The sequence below is a fragment of the Ambystoma mexicanum genome, chromosome 11, assembly GCF_040938575.1.
Source record: "Ambystoma mexicanum isolate Mex_15411 chromosome 11, UKY_AmexF1_1, whole genome shotgun sequence".
In the NCBI taxonomy this organism is placed as follows: Eukaryota; Metazoa; Chordata; class Amphibia; order Caudata; family Ambystomatidae; genus Ambystoma; species Ambystoma mexicanum.
This window is the reverse complement of record NC_090934.1, coordinates 402,922,025-402,941,917: the sequence shown is the minus strand read 5'-3', so window position 1 is coordinate 402,941,917 and position 19,893 is coordinate 402,922,025.

The window sequence follows — 19,893 nt, the reverse complement described above, 5'->3', positions numbered from 1 at the left end:
AGGGGCAGGAGGCAGCACAGTTTGCCGTGGAGGGGCCTGTGCATGTCACCGTCCCTGACACTGCGACTGCACCACCATGCACCAGCAGGGATGCCCCATCCCAGGCCCGTCCGCAGGTAGGGGGGATGTCCATGTCATCTGACACTCCTCTACCTGCGGATGAGGGGACCCCTGGCCATATGGAGAAGGTCCTGATTGGTGTCGCGTTGCGCACACGTGACATTCGTGATGATGTGCATGCTTCCTGGGGGGAGCATGCACGTCATCACGAAGAGCAGCGTGCCAACGTGGCTCAGTTGGGAGTGTCCATGGTCAGAGAACTCCATGCGCAGGGCGCTGGGGCGGGCTGTGTGCCTCGAGGGAATTCGCAGGGAGTTGGAGGTGGACATGGCGTTATCCCTGCGAGACCTCGGGGCCAGAGAACAGGCCCGCCTCCAAGACATTGAACAAGAGTTCGATGATGCCCTGGCCCATGACATCAACAAGTGAGCCGTTGGACTTGCCCGCCGCCATTGTATATAGTTCATTAGTGTTAAGTTTCATTTCTTTTTTCTTTCATTTGGGGCGCGTTGACTATGCCCCACATTTTTGTATATAGTTAGTAATTAGGTAGGATTCATTGTAGGTTTCATTTATGTCGTTGGGCTTATGGACCCTGGATTTGCTATTTGTACATAGTTTTACAGTGGATTTTTCTCCTTCATCTTTTTTTTTCACCATGGAGCAATGGATATTACGCTTTTCTTTCCCTTTGGATTGGCTTTGTTGGACGGTGACTTTGGACACATTGGGCCTCATTACAACCCAGGCATTAAGGGGTTAACGGCACCGTAAAAGGTGTCGGCCCCGTTAAACCCTTTATGAGGTCCCCTTGCGGGTTGCACTTTAACGCCTGCTTTTAGCAGGCGTTAAAAAACCAACCCGCAAAGGGACCTAGGAGCTAATTACGGCACCGTAATTTACGGTGCCGTAATTAGAGCCTTCCCCATTCCCATTGAGCCCTATGGGGGCAAAATGGGAATGGGGAAGAGCCAATGGTGAATGGGGAATTACCGCCCCGCAACCTTGGAATGGGGCGGTAATTCCGCCATTCACCATGGCGGAGTTGGTAATTTACCGGCATCAACCATGGCGCTAATAGCGCCATGATTAACGCCAGGGTCGTAATGAGGCCCATTTTCATTTGGATTAATTTGGATTCTCATTTTATTTATTTATCATTTTTTGGGACATGCTGCATTTTGATTATTATTGGCATTATTGTTTGTTTTGATTTCATTCCCTTCATTTTGACTTGAATACATTTTTGTTTCTTACTTCAATGTGTGGTCTTCTCTCATTGGTTTCATGCATGTCACAATTGGGTTTTCTCAGTCATGTGTTGCCATTGTGTGGGTCTGACAGACTTGTACTCATGCGCATACTGCTTATTTGTGATCTATCATGTAATGGGGATTTCAATTTGGAGTGGATGTAAAGCTTGGTTGGGTGTTTGGACTGGGGTGGCGTGGGGGTGGGGTTTGGGTTGCCATAAGAGCCAGGGATCTGGATTGTGATGACGTGTTGGCTGGGGGACATGTGTCGGGGCCTGCTGGCAGGTGCCCCTGACTGCTGGGGGGTGGGGGTGCAAGGGGACATGTGTGGGACGTGAGTGGGGGCCTGCTGGCAGGTGCCCCCGACTGCTGGGGGGTGGGGGTGCAAGGGGACATGTGTGGGACATGAGTGGGGACCTGCTGGCAGGTGCCCCTGACTGCTGGGGGTGGGGGTGCAAGGGGACATGTGTGGGACATGAGTGGGGGCCTGCTGGCAGGTGCCCCTGACTGCTGGGGGGTGGGGGTGCAAGGGGACATGTGTGGGACATGATTGGGGACCTGCTGGCAGGTGCCCCTGACTGCTGGGGGGTGGGGGTGCAAGGGGACATGTGTGGGACATGAGTGGGGGCCTGCTGGCAGGTGCCCCTCACTGCTGGGGGGTGGGGGTGCTGGGGGACATGAGTGGGGGCCTGCTGGCAGGTGCCCCTCACTGCTGGGGGGTTGGGGGGGCTGGGGGACATGTGTCGGGGCCTGCTGGCAGGTGCCTGTCAATGATGGGGGGTTGGGGGGGCTGGGGGACATGTGTCATGGCCTGCTGGCAAGTGCCTGTCAATGATGGGGGGGTGGGGGAGCTGGGGGACATGAGCGGGGGCCTGCTGGCAGGTGCCCCTCACTGCTGTTTGACCACCCAGAACAGGTCTTTAGTGCTCAAGAACGTTTACTCGATTTCCAGCAAGGCTCTCAGGACATGCTCACCTACGTAACTCGATTCAAGCAATTGGCTAAAGAAGCAGGCTGGCCTTCTGAAGCTTGCTTCACCCTCTTTCGAAGAGGACTAAATGACGATGTTAAGGATGAAATTGCAAGGGTAACACGTCCTAGTTCTTACCAGGCACTTATGGATCTTGCTCTACAAATTTATTTCCGAATCCAGGAAAGAAAGGCAGAGAAAAGGAAGACCAAGTCAACCATCCAAAAAAATCCTCTTGTGAGCCCTTCAAAATCCGAAGATTCTCCTGCTCCTACAAATGAACCCGAACCCATGCAACTATGGGCCTTCCGTGGACCCATATCCCCCCAAGAAAGGCTGAGAAGGATCCATACTGGCTTATGCATGTACTGTGCCTCGGACAAGCATTTAGTCAGAGAATGTCCCTTAGCCCCTCCACGGCGTTCGGGAAACGCCAGCTCCCGATTCTAGATAGAGCTCAGTTTCGGGAGAGAGATACAGGCTCCAAATCTATACCATCCTTGAACTCTCCTGGACAAAACTCCCTGGTAGTCTTACAGGCTTTTCTATCGTCATCTAAGAAGGAATCCTACCCCATTCTGGCACTAGTGAACTGTGGGGCCATGGGAATATTCATAGATCAGGAATGGGTCCTTAAACACCATATTCCTTACGAATCCTGGAACGTCCAGCAACCTGTAGAAGCAATTGATGGAAGACCTCTTTCTTCTGGACCCATAACCCTTCAGACTAAGGAAATTGAGCTTGCTATAAACCATCACCGAGAAAGGATAAAGTTTAACATCATAAAATCTGCCCATTACCCAATGGTTTTGGGAATGCCCTGGCTACAAAAACACAACCCATACATCAATTGGACAGCTGGTTCCCTGTTCCTAGGTTCCGAATTTTGCATGTCCCATTGTCTGCTCCAGGATCCTTCACGGACAACATCAGAACAACATTGAACAACTCAGCAAGATCCGCTTATGGTCTCCAACATCATCCAGGTTCCTAAAACCTACCAGGAATATGCCGACGTGTTCTCTTCTGCTATTGTGCAAGCCCTGCCACCCCATAGGCCTGAGGACTGTGCTACTGAAACTGAACCTTCAGCCGTAATTCCCTTTGGAAGGATGTTCATCCTGTCTGAACCTGAGAAAAAGGCCCTTCATGAATACCTAGATACTAACCTAAAAAATTGCACCATACGCCCATCCAAGTCTCCGGCTGGAGCTTCATTATTTTTTGTTCCTAAAAAAGACACCAAGGAACTCAGACCTTGTCTTGATTATCGAGGTCTTAATCAGTGCACCCTTAAGGATCGTTATCCATTACCCTTGATCTCGGATATCCTGGAAGCCGTAAGAGGAGCCGTAATATTCACCAAATTGGATCTTAGGGGTGCTTATCACTTGATTCGTATTAGAGAAGGTGACGAATGGAAGACAGCCTTCAGAACACCCTTTGGTCATTACGAATACTTGGTCATTCCCTTTGGACTCTCTAATGCTCCGGCAATCTTCCAACGCTTCATGTACCGGGTGTTTTCGGATATGCTATTTCTTTTCGTCATCGTCTACTTGGACGATATTTTGATATTCTCTAAGGATCCTCTCAAGCATGAAGAACATGTTAAATTAGTGTTGCAACGGCTACGCGAAAAGAAGCTTCTAGCAAAACCCGAGAAATGCCTTTTTCATGTCTCCACTGTTCACTATCTAGGATTTGTCCTTAGCCCAGATGGCATAGGCATGGATCAATCCAAGGTTAAAGCCATACTATCCTGGCCAACTCCAACCTCCGTAAAACAGATCCAATCTTTCCTGGGCTTGACCAATTTCTGTCGGAAGTTTATAGCATCCTTCTCCGAGATTGTCCAACCGATCATCTCCTTGTTGAAGAAAGATACTCCCTATCGTTGGACCCCAGCCCAGGAGAAGGCCTTCCAACGCCTAAAAACAGAATTTACACAAGCCCCCATCCTGGTTCAACCTGATATAAATCGACCATTCCTAGAGGAAACAGATGCCACTAACTATGGCATCGGAGCAGTTCTGAAACAGGAACTAGATGACGGGCTGGAACATCCTATTGCCTATCTTTCACGGACATTGACCTCCAGTGAAACTCATTACTCAGTCTTAGAAAAGGAACTTCTAGCCATCCGTCAAGCCTTCACAGAGTGGCGTTATTTACTTCTAGGAGCTAAACATCCTGTCCAGGTTCGGACGGACCATCGAAATCTCCAAGTGTTACAGGCCTTGGAATGCAGGAACAGCCGTCAGGCCCGTTGGGCGTTCTTCTTTGCTCAATACCCGTTCCAAATTCACCATGTTCCGGGAACACAAAACATAATTGCTGACGCCTTGTCTCGGCGCCCTGACTATGAACCTCCTGATGACCGAGCATTTCCCAAGATGTTTCCCCACACAGTAATTGTTGCCGAGGCGACCAGCCTCCTAGATGAAGTCCGCAGTTAGACTCAATCCTCGGAACTCTGGAAAGGTATCTCGGACAGGAACCAGTGGAAACTGAAGACCAAAGATGGATACTTGTTCAAAGACAATGCCTTGGTCATCCCAACACAAAAACTACAGCAAAGGATAATAAATCTCTGTCACAATACTCTTTACTCCGGGCATCGTGGTATTACCAATACCCTCCGATTAATACAAAGGCAATTTTGGTGGCCTGGAGTGAATACTGATGTACAAAGGTATATCCAGGCATGCTCTGTCTGTAATCAAAACAAACATGACAACAAGAGACCAGCGGGTCTATTGCAGCAACCTTCACTTCCAACAAGGCCTTGGGAATTCATAGCAACAGACTTCATTGTGGAATTACCACCTTCCAGGGGATACACAACCATCATGGTCACCATTGATTTGTTCACCCATGTGGCCCATTTTACACCTCTATTTAAACTGCCATCCTCGTCAGAACTTGCTGGAATTTTCCTGGAACACATATTCCGACTGCATGGACTTCCTTCCAAGATCATATCAGACAGAGGGCCCCAATACATTTCTCAGTTCTGGAAACATCTTTGCCAAATACTAGGAATCCAACGCGCTCTTTCCTCAGGATATCATCCCCAAACCAACGGAGCCACAGAGCGCGTAAACCAAACCTTGGAACAATACCTCCGCTGTTTCGCTACCAAGGTCCAGGACGATTGGTCCCTCTTAATACCAGTGGCAGAATTCGCCTATAATAATTCGGACCACTCTGCTATTAAGACCAGTCCTTTTTTCTGTAGCCAAGGATTCCACCCTTCGGTTCTTCCCTCCATCCTTCCTCATCCTACACCAGTTCCAACAGTCGATTCCTGGATTGAAATGCTCATTAATGTTCAAAGAGAAGCCAAAGAACAATTAGAAAAGGCCAGGACCCAGACCAAACTGTATGTGGATTCCAAACGAAGACCAAGCCCCTCCTATGCAATAGGGGATAAGGTTTGGCTGTCCTCGAAACTGCTACCACGGCATTTGCGACCAAATAAATTGGCTCCTCTATATTATGGGCCATTCCTTATAAAGGAAATCATCAACCCAGTGGCCTACCGACTCAAGCTTCCAGACTCCTGGAAGAAAATCCACCCAGTCTTTCACACGTCCTTAATAAAGCCATATGTTCAGACCTCTCGAACTAACCTTTGGCCCAAACCAGTACTCATCAATGACCAACTGGAGTATGAGGTCTCCAGGATTTGCGATTCTAGATATAGACGTGGCAAACTCCAGTACCTGGTGGAGTGGAAAGGATATCCCCCCATTGAACGCACTTGGGAACCTATCTCAAATCTAAATACCCCCAGGCTACTCAGAAGGTTCCATCTCATACACCCGGACAAACCCGGTGGAACGAGTTTCCGGAGGAGGCATGCTGTCATGAACCATCAAACTCGCCCCTTCTGGGCTTCTCGGCTTCCTGGTCCCTGTCACGTCGGGCCTTACACTCCATAATACTATCAACATGGTGGCAAGCTCAGCACACTGCTCGCCAGTCTTCACGTTCTAAGCAGAGTCCTCTATAAAGAAGCCACACACCCGTGGCCACACGCGTCTCAACGCTGCTACTAGCTGTGATCGGACGTGTGTTCCGAACCTTCTCTAGTGCTACTTGCTATCCCCTGGCCCCTGGATTCCCTTCTTCTGACTTCTTCCCTTTTTTGTACTTCCCGGAATCCCTGTGCCGCTTCCACGTGCCCCCAACACCTTCTTAAATACTCCTGGAGTTTCCCGTGATCCTGGACCTCGAAGCTGAACGTAATCTGGAAGCCGAGGACGGCCGAGCGGGCTTATTTAAGTCCCGAACCATACGAAAGAAGACTCCACCTAAGGAGGACATCAGGCAACATAGACAGGTGAGAAGGGGGGAAACCGGTGACAATATACAAATTAGTGTGCTATTGTCCATTGACCACAAATAAAAGGAAAACATAAAGGAAACCTAACTCTAAAAACTATTTACAAGGGCAGCGGGCTAGTCCGACAGCTCCCTTTTGGATGTCCCGGGCCAGGGCATCATCGAACTCCTGCTCAATGTCCTGGAGGCGGTCCTCTTCCATGGCCCCGAGGGTTCGCAGGGACGATGACCTGTTCTCCTCCAACTCCCTGCGAATTGCCTCGAGGCACTCGGCCCGCCTGAGGGCCCTCCGCATGGAGTTCTCCACCCTGACCATCGTGAGCCGTGCCTCTTCTGCCCGCTGCCGCTCCGCATCTATAGCATGGCCTAACCGCTGCCACAAGGAAGACACTTCCAGTCCTGGGTCCTCCTGCCCTCTAGCCGATGCCTGCCCCTCCGATGTTGAAGGCCCCAAACCATCATTGCTCCCACCTAGAGCCTGCTCCTGCTGCTGCTGTCTATGTGCCGTGTCTGATGGTGCCTGCACATCCTCCATCAGCTGGTCTCCAGTTGTGGTGTCCACCCCTGCTGGGCCAACGACTCCCGACTGTGGCAGGGATGTGAGCTCCACCAAGCTGGCTGTGTTTGTCGGGCCAGGTCCACAGGGGGCCCTGGTGGAATCTGGGCCGGAAGACGGTGTGGAGAATGACTGGCGCATAGTCTCCACAGAGGAGGAGAGGTCCGCCAGAGTGCGCAACACATGTAGGGACCCACCAACCAGGTCGGAGACCATACGTTCGTGGGACCCCTCGTCCGCAGGTAGTGGAGAGGCAGATGTCATGGCACTCTCCCCTACCTGTGGACAGGCCTGGGACGGGGCCTCCCTGCTGGTGCATGGTGGTGCAGTCACAGGGTCAGCGACATGCACAGGCCCCTCCGCGGTGACCTGTGCTGCCTCCTGCCCCTGTCCCAGGACTGCACCACTTGCACTAGTGGTACTACCCCCACCAGGCCCCATGTGCGGCCCAGTAGCAGGCTCCTCCTCCTCTGTGGAGACCACCAACCTGGATGTCTCCACACCGTCTTCCGCCAGTGGAAGCCCCTGTGGGGGCTCACCCGGCCCTTCCGCCACAGCCGTTGTGGCAGACGCAGCACCAGCCCCCTTGGTCCCAGATGATGGTAATTCCTGGGAGGGTGGCTGGGCCTTGCGTCGCCGCCCAGTGGAGGCATCACCGCCGCTTGGCTCCACAGAGCCCTCTCCGCCCTCTTCTTCACTTGACGCTGCATAGAGGGAGACATTGAACACAAGCATCAGGGTAGACAGGAAGCAATAACACATGAGTGGCACTGTCAAATGTCAATTCCATCCTGTCATTCCACAACCCATGGGTCAATGCACACAACACACATGCAGAAACAGTCCCGGCGCCTGCAATCAACATCAACATCCATGTAGAAGGGCCCCTGTAAACCAAGATGTTGCCTTCAAAGTCACATGCACCCATGGCGTTTCAAAGTCACACACACACTTCTCTGGCAGACACACACACACACACACACGTGCACCATACAAGTACATGACATCAGCACCCATTCCTCACCCCCCCCTTCATGTCCAGGAACACAGACAGCCATGCTTTCATGTGTGCATTCCGCATAGAGCTCCTCATGTTGCATTAAAACGCATGCACCAACCATGTGGTTCACACAACTGGTTTCACATGCATGACCATGATGTCCCTGCACACACACATCCATACATGGCCTATGTCACACATACAGGCAAGCATCAGACTAGCAGCACACTGCAACATGCCCTGTCTTACACAGCAATACTTGGCCACTTACCGCTCAACTCCGGACGGGTCTGCCTCCGAAGGATCTGGCCGTGGAGCGCTGGGCCTACGCATTCCAGGACCCTCATCTGGATGTTACTCATGCGTGCCAGGCCCCCTCCGCGAGGCGCCAGGCCTTGTGGAGGGTCCTGGACCTGAAGTCGTCCCAGCGCTTCTTGACGTGCTTGATGTTGCGGGTTGCCACCCCCTCCGCGTTGATGGCAACCACTACGTCGTCCCAGATCCTCTCCCGTCCTTCCTTGTTGGCGCGTGATGTTCCAAAGAGGGCATCATAATGCCCCAGGACATGCTCCACCAGGACACCAACTTCGGTGGCAGTGAAGCTGGTGGCCCTCTGCCTCTCTGGCTGGGGGTTGCCAGTGGTGCCAGATGGAGATGTGCCCGACATGGCAACCCCAGTGGCAGGAGTGGGTGGGCAACTGGGTCCTGGGGCTGGGCTGTGGAGCTATGGTATCCCAGTCGGGAGTCTTCTGTTCCAGCAGGGGTGGACACAGCAACTGGACCCTGCAGATGGCTGATGTGCAGGCACCAAATAGCAGGGCACGTGGGCAGCAGACAGTCAGGCAACAGCAGATGGCAGGTGGGAGCGTGCTCGGGGCTCTGGGGGGCAGGAAAATTACCTTCAGGCCAGGAGCGTGGTCTTCCGTGTGTGTATGCGTGGCCAGCTTGATACGGAGTGATTTGGCACGTGAAAATGTGCACGTCAGCGTGTAATTCGAGGAAAGGCCCTTAGCGCGTAAGCGGGTCAGCACACGTATGCGATTTCATTGGACCAAAGGCCCTTTGCGCGTAAGCGCGTCTGTGATGTGTCGCGCACGGGCGTTGCCCTTTCGCGTGTCAAACTTCCCGCGAACCCCATTATACACGTACCCTGCTGAAATCGCGTGTGAGACTTCCCGCAAACTCCGTAATACACGTACCCCGCTCGCACAGGGCCCTTTCGCGTGTCAAACTTCACACGAACCCCAGGAATACACGTTCCGCACTCGCACAGGGCCCTTTCGCATGTAAAACTTCACACGAACCCCAGGAATACACATACACTGCTGGAATGGCGTGTGAGACTTCCCACAAACCCCATAATACACAAACCCCGCTCGCACAGGGCCCTTCCACGTGTCAAACTTCACGCGCACCCCAGTTATACACTTTGCCCGCTTGGCTTTGCTGTTTGGCAGCCCTGAAACCTGGTCCAGGGTTAGCGCAGCCCTTTGCGCTGAATTGGGAATTTTGATGGCTTTTCCTTGCGCGAGGGCGTTCTTGGGGGCGTAACTGGCGCTGCTGCAGGGTCGCTGCGCCACTCTGTGCCACAGCTGGTTTTGGAGGCTAAAATCCATGAATACGCTGTGCGCGGAAATCGATTTTAGCGCACGCGGCTGGCGCAGACATTCGCACGCGCACACTGTGCGCCAGCCGCGTGCGCCACTTTTGTGCGAAATTCTATGAATTACCCAATCTGTTAAATCACATCAATTGGTAGGCTGGTACTTATATACGTCCCTTGATGACGGAGAGAATGAAGGTAGAATCATTCCCATGTTACGGAACCCTCTTCAATAATATTTTGTTTTTATACATTGTCATGTTTGGTAATGTGATTTGTGTACTTTCCAAGTCGTTTTACAAAATGAGATTATTTTAGTTCATGGTAAGAACTGGAAAAGAAAGTGTTCAAATGCAGAAATTGAAGAGTTGGCAGAAATCCCAGCTTCACCCATTAACCAATGTGTGATCCTGGGCATCTCATTCAATCTTGTTTTGTATTGTCTAACCTCTCAAAATTGCTAGTCTCTAAACCTTTCAAAATTGTCAGCCCTTCAGAGTTATTTCTTCTCAGGGTATGATCTTCAAAAAAGCCTCACTCATGGTTTCACTCTTTATAGTGTTACTTCCACTAGAATAGTGAGCATTGATGTATTGCAAACCAGAGGCACTTGTTATTTTGATCTCTAGTGGCAACACTATATGAAAACCATGTCCCACTTCTAATGTCAGTCTGTCTGGATACAGACACCTTCCTGGTAGCTTTTAATCAGTGTCCACTATCTATGCTATGAGATGCATAGCTTTCTCATTCCTTCCAATTGGTCTGTATCCGGGCTTGAGCACTTTTGCATTCTGTGATGCCGCTAAGGTGAGTTATCTGTCTATTCTGGGTTACATGTACATTTTAAACTCAGTCCTGCATTAATACTACAGGCTGCATACCTTCCTGGATGCTATTGATAAAGTCTATTGTATCTATACTAGAACAGAAGTAACCTCCTCGGAGACTCCTAATGTTGGCCTTCAAATGCTACTTGTTTATCATTCTGTTTAGAGCAAAAATGTAGTGGGCAAGGGGGAATTAAAGGGAGTAAACATGCTTATTTAGAATGCTGCAAGGCAGCATATCACCCTTTGGGATGCGATTGCGATGAGGGGGGCAACCAGATATTCTTGATCACTTAATTCCTTTGGTTTGGTGGAGGGGGCCCCAAAGATGTCCGTGCCCAGGGCCCCAAAAGTGCTTAAAATGACCCTGGTAAGGAGTAGCAAAGAGCAAGCAGAGAATTATTGTTGTCCATTGCAGTAAGAGACTGATCAGACTGGGAAAAGCTGTTTTCCCTCATGGGTATCATACTATGTGTAGGACTGTTATCGGTTATCAGGTCCGCTGGGGGAGAAGGGAGTGCAGCAGGTTCTGGAAGGAAGTAAGCATCAATGGTACTATTGTTACTCCCATTGCTACATTTGCCACTGGGTGAGCTTGTTACACGTGTTTTAGAAGGGCATATATTGTTACCCTTTGCTCTATTGCGGGCGCCAAGACCCACCTGTGACTTTGGGTCTGGTGCTGTTTTCCTCTATTTGTGATTATTAAACCGTAAGCTTATTTTTCCCGGCATCTTATGTCAACTTTAGTCAATACTAAGGGTCGGGGCAAAGTGTAAAAAGACAATACAATAGAAACCTTTAGAACTCTAAAAACAACACAAAACAACCTTAAAATAGAGATACTTCATACATGTTTAAAAATGCCACCATATATATTAACCAATATTCTGTAATGTTCAGTGCGGACATTGGTTTCAATCGGTCCACTTTAGGTAGTTTAAAGGAAAAGGGTGCAACTATAATTCCATTAAATTTGAGAGCTATAGTGAAGGCTGTACTCAATACAACAGCCAGCTGATCAGTGGGCACAATATGCTGTTCAAGGCGCACAGTTCAATAAATGCAGAACTTATTTGGACTGGTCCAATCCTGTAGCTCAACAAAGCAACCAAATGGAATATAGGTGGGCACTGAGTAAAGTTTGATGCATGTTAGGGGCGGTAAAAACAGAACAGTCACAGCTCACCAACTCATGCAGTAGACTCAGAGTTATAAATTCAATGTGAATGGTAGTTAACTGTAAGAATCAGTCTCTGTAGCCCGATAATTCCAAGCGGGGTGCGGCGGGCTATGCTTCTCCCAATGCACAGGAGAACCACACTGCCGATCAAACTCCCACGTTCGGTTGGCTTGAAACAGAAGGAATATAGCAGAGAGAAGGCGGGCTATGATTCTCTCAATGGAACAGATGGGATAGAGAACCACATTCCCGTACGTACTTCGCATAGGATTTACCTTGATTCAGCAGGTCCTAAAAGCAAGGGATGGGGAGCTGGAGGGTAGGGGAGATTGACTTACTCTTCTCAGAGTGTTTATTGTCACTAGGTAGACGTGCAAAGATCAGGGAATCCTCAATCCACCCCAGGAGTTGGTGTAAAGACTGGTAGGGGGTGGTCTGTACTTCTGCTCTCTATATGGTAGAGGGGAGGCACAGAGGACCCCAGCCTAGATTCTCTATTTGGTAGCTATGGTCGAGCAATCAAGGCCTAGCTTCTCAGGAGGTGATGCAGGCTGGTTCTTAAGTACAGTGTAGTCCCCAAGCCCCCACAAAGGAATGTCCACCCACTGTATTGGTTAGAACACAGTCTTTATATAATCAATATTCAAGGTTATGTACACTTATCATAATAACTCACTTTGTACTTAGGAAAATCAACAATGGCAAATATATACAATTCTACAGTGGTACCACCCTTTGTATTAGATCTCATTAAAGTGCATCAACAATACTGTAACAATATCACACAGATCAATAGAGTGAAACCAGCAATAGAGAGGAGAGAAAATAAGATGGTTGAGCAATAGGCAGAATACTGGCCCCTACCACTAGACACAGTTCTGTGTGGAGATCCCCCCACCTGGGCAACCTGTAAAATAAAGATATAGCACAAGCCCAGTCCATATATTGTTCTGCAAGTCTTATTCCCTCCTATAATGTTTTTACCCCCCCAATGTACCTGGTGGAGTCGAGTTCTTCGAAGAGGCGTCGACGGATCCTTCTTGAGCGACTCCCTTTCAAGCGGGAGTCACGGATCGTCGAGAGGCATCGAGAAGCGTCGAGGAACTTGGCGTTCGGCGGCGGGGAATCGACGGCCCTTCTTGAATGCCTTCCCTTTCAAGCGGGAGACACGGGGCGTCGAAAGTCCGTCGAGGAACTCGGCGTTCGGCGTCGGGGAATCGACGGCCCTTCTTGAATGCCTTCCCTTTCAAGCGGGAGACACGGGGCGTCGAACGTCCGACAAAAAACAGGGTAGAACGGCGTCGATGAGGCGGCAGCTTCGATCCAAGCGGTGCTCGTCGACGATGGAGCGTTGGCGTCCTGCAAGGCAGAGGCGTGCGGGGCACCTCGATGACAATTGTTCTGGACTGCAAAGATTGTGAAGACGGGGGCCCAGCAAGGGTGTCGAGTCGTTCGAGTCTTTGTGGTCTTCGGGTGGCGGGGTAAACCCACCGGCAGGTTTCTCGTCGGCCCGTTGGTCGTCCTCGACTTTCTCCGGCAGGATAAAGCGGTCGACGGTGCGGACGAGGGAGTCCTTTGATTCAAATGTTCTTAGGCAAGGACGGCTGCGGTCGTCGGCGGCACGGCGTCAAGTGGTTCCCACGGCTGGGCAACACAACTTCGACGGGCCTCCAGCGGTTACACAGACCTGCGGACCCTGGTCGACGGCAATAGACTTCGACGGCGGCGATGTCCGGGTGCTTCACTTCGATCTCCTCGGCGGTCCCGTCTCGGGTCGGCAGCCTTTCGAGGGTCTGACTTCCAGGGCGCTTCGGCGAAGATGTAGCGGTGCTCGATGATCCCTCGGAGCACGGGAAGAGGGCGCCTTACCAGGTCCTCTCTCGGGTCAGTCCTCGACGAATTCGGCAGCTTTCAGATCGGTCGAAGCAAGTGCAACAGCAAGTCTTCTTCTTCCAGCTGGGCGTCGAGGATCAGCAGTTCCAGTTACTCTTAGAGTGGAGACTCAGCTTCTGAACGCTTCTGAACAATTACCAGTGGTGAGAAGTCCCCAGATATACTATTCTGTCTCTCATCTACACTGCTGGCACACACTCAGCAGCCAATCATACAGAAGGGCATTCATGCAGTCAGTCAGCCAATCAGGCACACAGTGCATTCAGGCCACACTCCTCCCTTTCAGACACTCACAACAAGGAATGTGGATTGGGACAAGTACCCAGCCATTCAACACTACACACTGCATTCAGGCCAGTTTCGGGCAGGGCTGTCTCAGTCTTTGTCTCTCATGCCAGAAACCAGACAACCACAACAAGGAGTGTATATTGGTCACACACTCCATTCACCCAGGTCCCACCCACAGGAGGTACCCACAACATACAGTCACTCGGAAGGCTCCAGTCAGTCTAGCTGGGCCATATATGGAACTTCCACCCAACAGCCAGTCAGGGGAAGGGACAGAGTCAGGGCTTCCCAGGACTTTGGGAAAACAAGGTAACAGGCAATAGAAAGCAAGAGGCCACAGGGGCCATCTTGTTTCCTATCAGGAATCAACTGATCCCAATGGCAGGGCCTGGGTATCCCAAAATGGAAGACACCCAGAGCACCTGTCAAATTCAGCATGGAGCTGCCACCAGCCCATACCCTGCTCTGTGGGCCACCCACAGGTGCCCAAAAACATACACTAGGGGCACAGGGTTGTACCCCTACCCATGGGTGCCATAAGGGTATCCCATGGGTCTGTTCACCAAACCAAAAGAGAGAGCTGCACTGCCAGGAGTCCCACATGGACTCCTGGGCAGAAAACACGACAGAACACACGATAAAAAGCAGTAAAGGACAAGGATTCAGAGGCCCTGTCCCTCTGATGCATTTCCAGCATCACAGTTGGCCCGCCAAGTACCTCAGCTCACCTCGGCTTCCCTGCAAAGACTGCCAAAACTCTCCACACCTCTGCTACACTCGGCTCCAGCAGAGGGTATTGTAGCAAGTCTCCTCCTCCAACTGCGAACAGTCTAGTCAGACCAAAGCATGGCTAGTGACTGTGAAGACTGCCAAAACTCCAAACTCTGCTCTGCTGCAGCAGGGTTATTGTAGAAAGTCTCCTCCTCCAACTGTGAACAGTGTAGACGGACCAAAGCACGGCCAGTGACTGCAAAGACTGCCAAAACTCTCCACAACTCCCAAATTCTCCACATTCTCCCAAATCCCCTCTAGCCATTCATTACTGCCTTTATAAATGCATCTTTTAAATCGGGCATAGTCCCTGACAACCTAAAAGACGCATGGGTCATCCCCTTGCTCAAAAATCCGTCACTCGATCCCAGCATACCAACTAATTACAGGCCCATCACTATGGTCGCTTTTATGCAGAAAACACTTGACCGAGCTGCCTACTTGCAGATTCAGAACTATCTGGAAGTCAATTAACTCCTTGGTCTCAGGCAATCTGGTTTCTGACAGAGGCACGGTACTGAAACTGCCCTAATGGATCTTAAAACTCAGATTGAGGTGCTGAAAGATAACGGGAAACTGGCCCTGCCACCCTTATTAGATCTCTCAGCAGTCTTTGATTTGGTCAACCACCAAATTCTCTGCAACCACCTTAAATCAGCTGCCGACTTCTCATACTCTGCCACTTCTTGGATTAGATCCTTTTTAGATAACAGATCTATGAGGGCTTTCTCCCTGTCAGCATCTGCCGAGCCCTCTCCTATCCATTGCGGTGTCCCTTAAGGCGCTTTTGTGTCACCGACCCTTTACAATGTGTTCACCAAACCACTCTTTGATTTCCTTGACTATCTGTGTGTCACATACACTAACTACGCGGACGACACCAGATACTCATCCCCATCACCTGTGACCACGCAGTGGATTCCAAATCTCTGAATGACGTCTATACAGTTATTCAAGCATGTATTGTGCAACAAGAACTCTGCCTCAATGATGACAAGACGGAACTCCTCATTTTAGGTTCCCATCAACGTCTCAACAAACTTGATCCATCCTTCAAGTCATTTACCATTGACGGCAACACCATCAACGTATCCAAGGATACTAACACCTTAGGAATATACCTTGATTCCACGCTTTCTCTGTCCAGACAAACCAAAGCTGTCAGATTAGCATCTGCCTATACCTGCAAACTTATCACAGCTTGCAGACCCTTGCTAACCACAGCAAATTGCATCACCTTGGCCAGAACTCTTATCGTGTCTAAGATTGACTACTGTAGCGCCCTGTATCTAGGGACCAGCCAGTGCAATCTAAACAAATTACAAGTCATTCAGAACAACACCATTAGAGTCACGGTAAATATTCTTTGAAATCAGCACATTTCTCACCATAGACGCAACCTACGTTGGCTCTCTGTTGTACAAAGAATCTCACTGAAAATGCTTGGCCTTACACACAAGTGCCTAGCTAATCAGGCCCCTCCCTACTTGGCTAACCGACTTACCCCTCACACTGCTACCCGTCCTCTTAGATCTGCCCAAGCTCATAGCCTCTCCATTCCTAGATTTAAGCTGCAGAAAGCTTACGGGGGTAGCTTCCCAGTCCTACCTACTAAACTTTGGACTACCATACCTAACCATATCAGAGCTGAGCCATCTTTCGACACTTTCAAGCGCAAAACCAAACTGTGGCTCACAGCTCAAGACATTTGAGGCATCCTGTCACTGTACACTGTTGCTTCTTATGTCTGACCCACATCGGGACTTTACCTTGGATCCACTTGTATGTAACTGATAAACGTCTACAATACCCATCATGCCTGTACATAACTTTCTGTTCTCTCACCTTCGTATGCCTGTAAACCTACCTCACTGCACTGTACTTTCATTTATGCCATGTATGTAATCTACCTTTCTGTAACATGTATCTCATGGCATACGCCCAGATGCCTTTGGGCCAGGCGCGCTATATAAATAAACAAAATACAAATACAAATAGTCATATTTTGAAAAAAGCTGTCTATACCTCCATTGGGAACAATAATAAATGTTTCATTAAGAACATGCATCCCTGTATTGCCTCATGTAACATGTCTAAATGCCTTAATGATAAGGAAGAAAACACAAATCATAATACAGAATTATATGATGATCAATACTCCATGAAAACCTATCGCTTTTCTGGACAGTAGTGAATCTCTGAAATTTTGAAACCTCTCCACTTTGTGCTTACTTTAATATGCACATTTGTTATCTCCTTTTGAGTCACCTATACAAGGGAAACTGTAATATAATTGTGATTATGACTCTCCAAACATTTATTCTTGGGATCTCCAAAAACATAGTAATGGTTACTCCTCTTCGTATCAGGGCTGGATAAGACTGTAATATGTAGGAAAAAACAGCATATAAAAGAGTTTGTTTTGTCCCTATAATAGGTAGCATACGCATTTAACAATACTATTCTTTTTTCAACTTGCGTATTTTCTTCACATTGTCTCTTTTATCCTATCTAAAAAAAGTTCCAGAATAGTTGCCAGTCTATTTTCTGCATATCGAATGTTGAGAAATGCTGGTCTTTAGTCTGTGGTGCTTGTATGCACTTTGTTTTCCTATTCTTGTTTTTAGCCATTGAACGAGGCAGGACGTGCAGAACTACTTCTCTTGCATTACTTCAATGGGCCAGCACACACAGATCTTTTTCTCTTGCTTCACTGTGGGCAGTTGCAGGAGGGTTCGATGTTCACCTTTATAAGGTTTAATATCATGCATGTGTAGCCAGGCTCTTCTGCCTCTCAATTTTGCTGCCGTGAGACTAACGTCCTCCACCTCATGTGGCCCTTCAAAATGGGGCATGTTCCAGGTGTGCACACATTTACGTACTAGCATCTGGTCTCCGGGATACAGAATAAGAGGTTTCAGCAACTCCTCTGTTTTAATAGGTTGATTGTCTTTGTCTCTTCTTTTTGACCCCTCCCTTTTGGCTTTAATCTGTTGAGACATGAAAGAAATACTTGCAGTCTTTGTTGTTAGGTAATCATATATCTTGTCACATAATGCCTTCACTATACTATGGGCATTAGTTCTTACTCTAGTTGGAGTAGCAAGGGGAGTTCTCATACAGTATCCAGTCACCAACTTATGGTTCAAATAGCTCATTCACAAAATGCGGTTTATTGTCAGACTGCAGGACCTCGCACACACCCCATTTCAGGAACACCTCATGCACAAGAAATGTGGCAGCACACGTGGTATCATGGTATGCATGGATCTGCCTTGATCCAACTAGAAAAACGAACATACCACAACCAACATATAACTCTAGCCGTTGCAAGTCTTCAGCATATCCACATGATCAATTTGCAGATGCTGAAAGGGGCCATTGGCTCAAGGAATTGCTCCTCCCACGGTTTGCAAAGTGTGTCCTGCAGAACATTTCTGACACACAATGCAATTCACAATGAACTGTGCAACATGCTCTAACAGAATGGGGTGAAAACATTCTTCTGCAATTGTAGCAGCAAGACTCTCTCGAGTCGTGTGTGTGTGCGCTGGGTAGTGTACTGCTCAAGCGCTACTCTTAATAATGCTGGAGGCATATCTGGCTTTCCAGTGCTATCCTATCTCCATATTGCCTCAGTGGGTGATAAAGAACACCCCCACCTTTTCCATAAATCCTGTTCTTGTGAAGCTTGTCCTTGTATTTCAATTAACTAGTCAATAGACAGCATGTTAAAACCCTCCTTTACTAACATGCATCATCCTGTCATTTGTTTAACATTTTCAATTTCCAAACTAGACATAGGTGGCTAATAGGCCGCCTTTCGGCCTCTATGTCTGGAGCTTTGTTTCCACAGAAAAGTATGTCGGCTCTTTTAGAATGCGCTGAGCATTTGTTACGACTGCTAGGGTTAATGGTAGACTTACTGCTTCGATAAGCATATCTAATAGGGCTGCATGTTGCACCAGAGTGCCGTCTTCACTGCAGAAGCCCCCCCTTTTCCAGTGTGCAAACCTGTATGCGCAGTTCATGTCAAATAGGCAGAGTCAGAGTACACTGTCACTTCCTCATCCTCAAAGCTCTGCAGCGCTTTGATGAGTGCCACTAATACTTCAGCCCTGTTGAGTAATTCAAGGACAATCTCGCACATGTCACTACCTTAAATTCACCCTCTTGATTCTGTTTTACTACTGCTAATCCCATATGCCTTTACCCAGTTTTTTTGATCAATTCTCGATGACCCATCAATAAAGACAACTTCCCTCCTCCCAAGAGCATTTTCTCTAACTTGGGGATTTTGTTATAATTTTCAACATACGTTGTACAATCATGTACATAGTCCTCCTCTCCTACTGGCTCTGCTAGAAACATTGCTGGGTTCACTGTTTTACGTCTAACAATTTTAATTGCAGCGTTTGAAATAATTACCCCGTATCCTGATGCTCTTTGTGTGGTCAATGTACCTTTGGGCTTCTCTAAAATTGCAAATAATGCATACTCCACAAACAATGTTATTGGACACCCCATTGGTATACTTGAAGCCTTTTCTATTGTGAATGCAGCAGCTGGTAAGGATTGCTCACAAGGGTAGTGCCCTTTCATAACTGGATCTAAAATCCCACTATAATAATCTAATGGCTTGTGCCGATGTCTTGTCGTCTTTTGTGTGAGAACTGCTGTCGTAACTTCTCCATTTGAATGGGAGAATAAGTAAAGTTCCCTAACACAGGGGCTGAATTTATTGCCTTTTTTAATTCCTCAAACCCTTCAGTCATCTCATCTGTCCATGTTAATGTACTCTTGTCTACCTGGGCTTCTTTAAGCCCTTTTAAAAAGTGGTTGACTATATGTACTGTAATCAAACACCCAGGCTGTACAGCAATTACAGAAGCCTAGAATATGTTGCATTTCTCTCACTGTTTTGGGTGCTGAGGTTTTCATGATCGCTTCTGCCCTTTCAGGTGTCACTTTTTCCCCCTGCATGAGAGATCATCTGTCCTATATAAAAGACCTCTTCCTGACAATATTGTAACTTTTCTTTGTCTACTTTATACCCTTTCTCCGAGAGTATTGTCTTGAGCTTACCTCAGTCTTCACTGCACCTTTCTTCTGTCTCACTGCACATCAAAATGT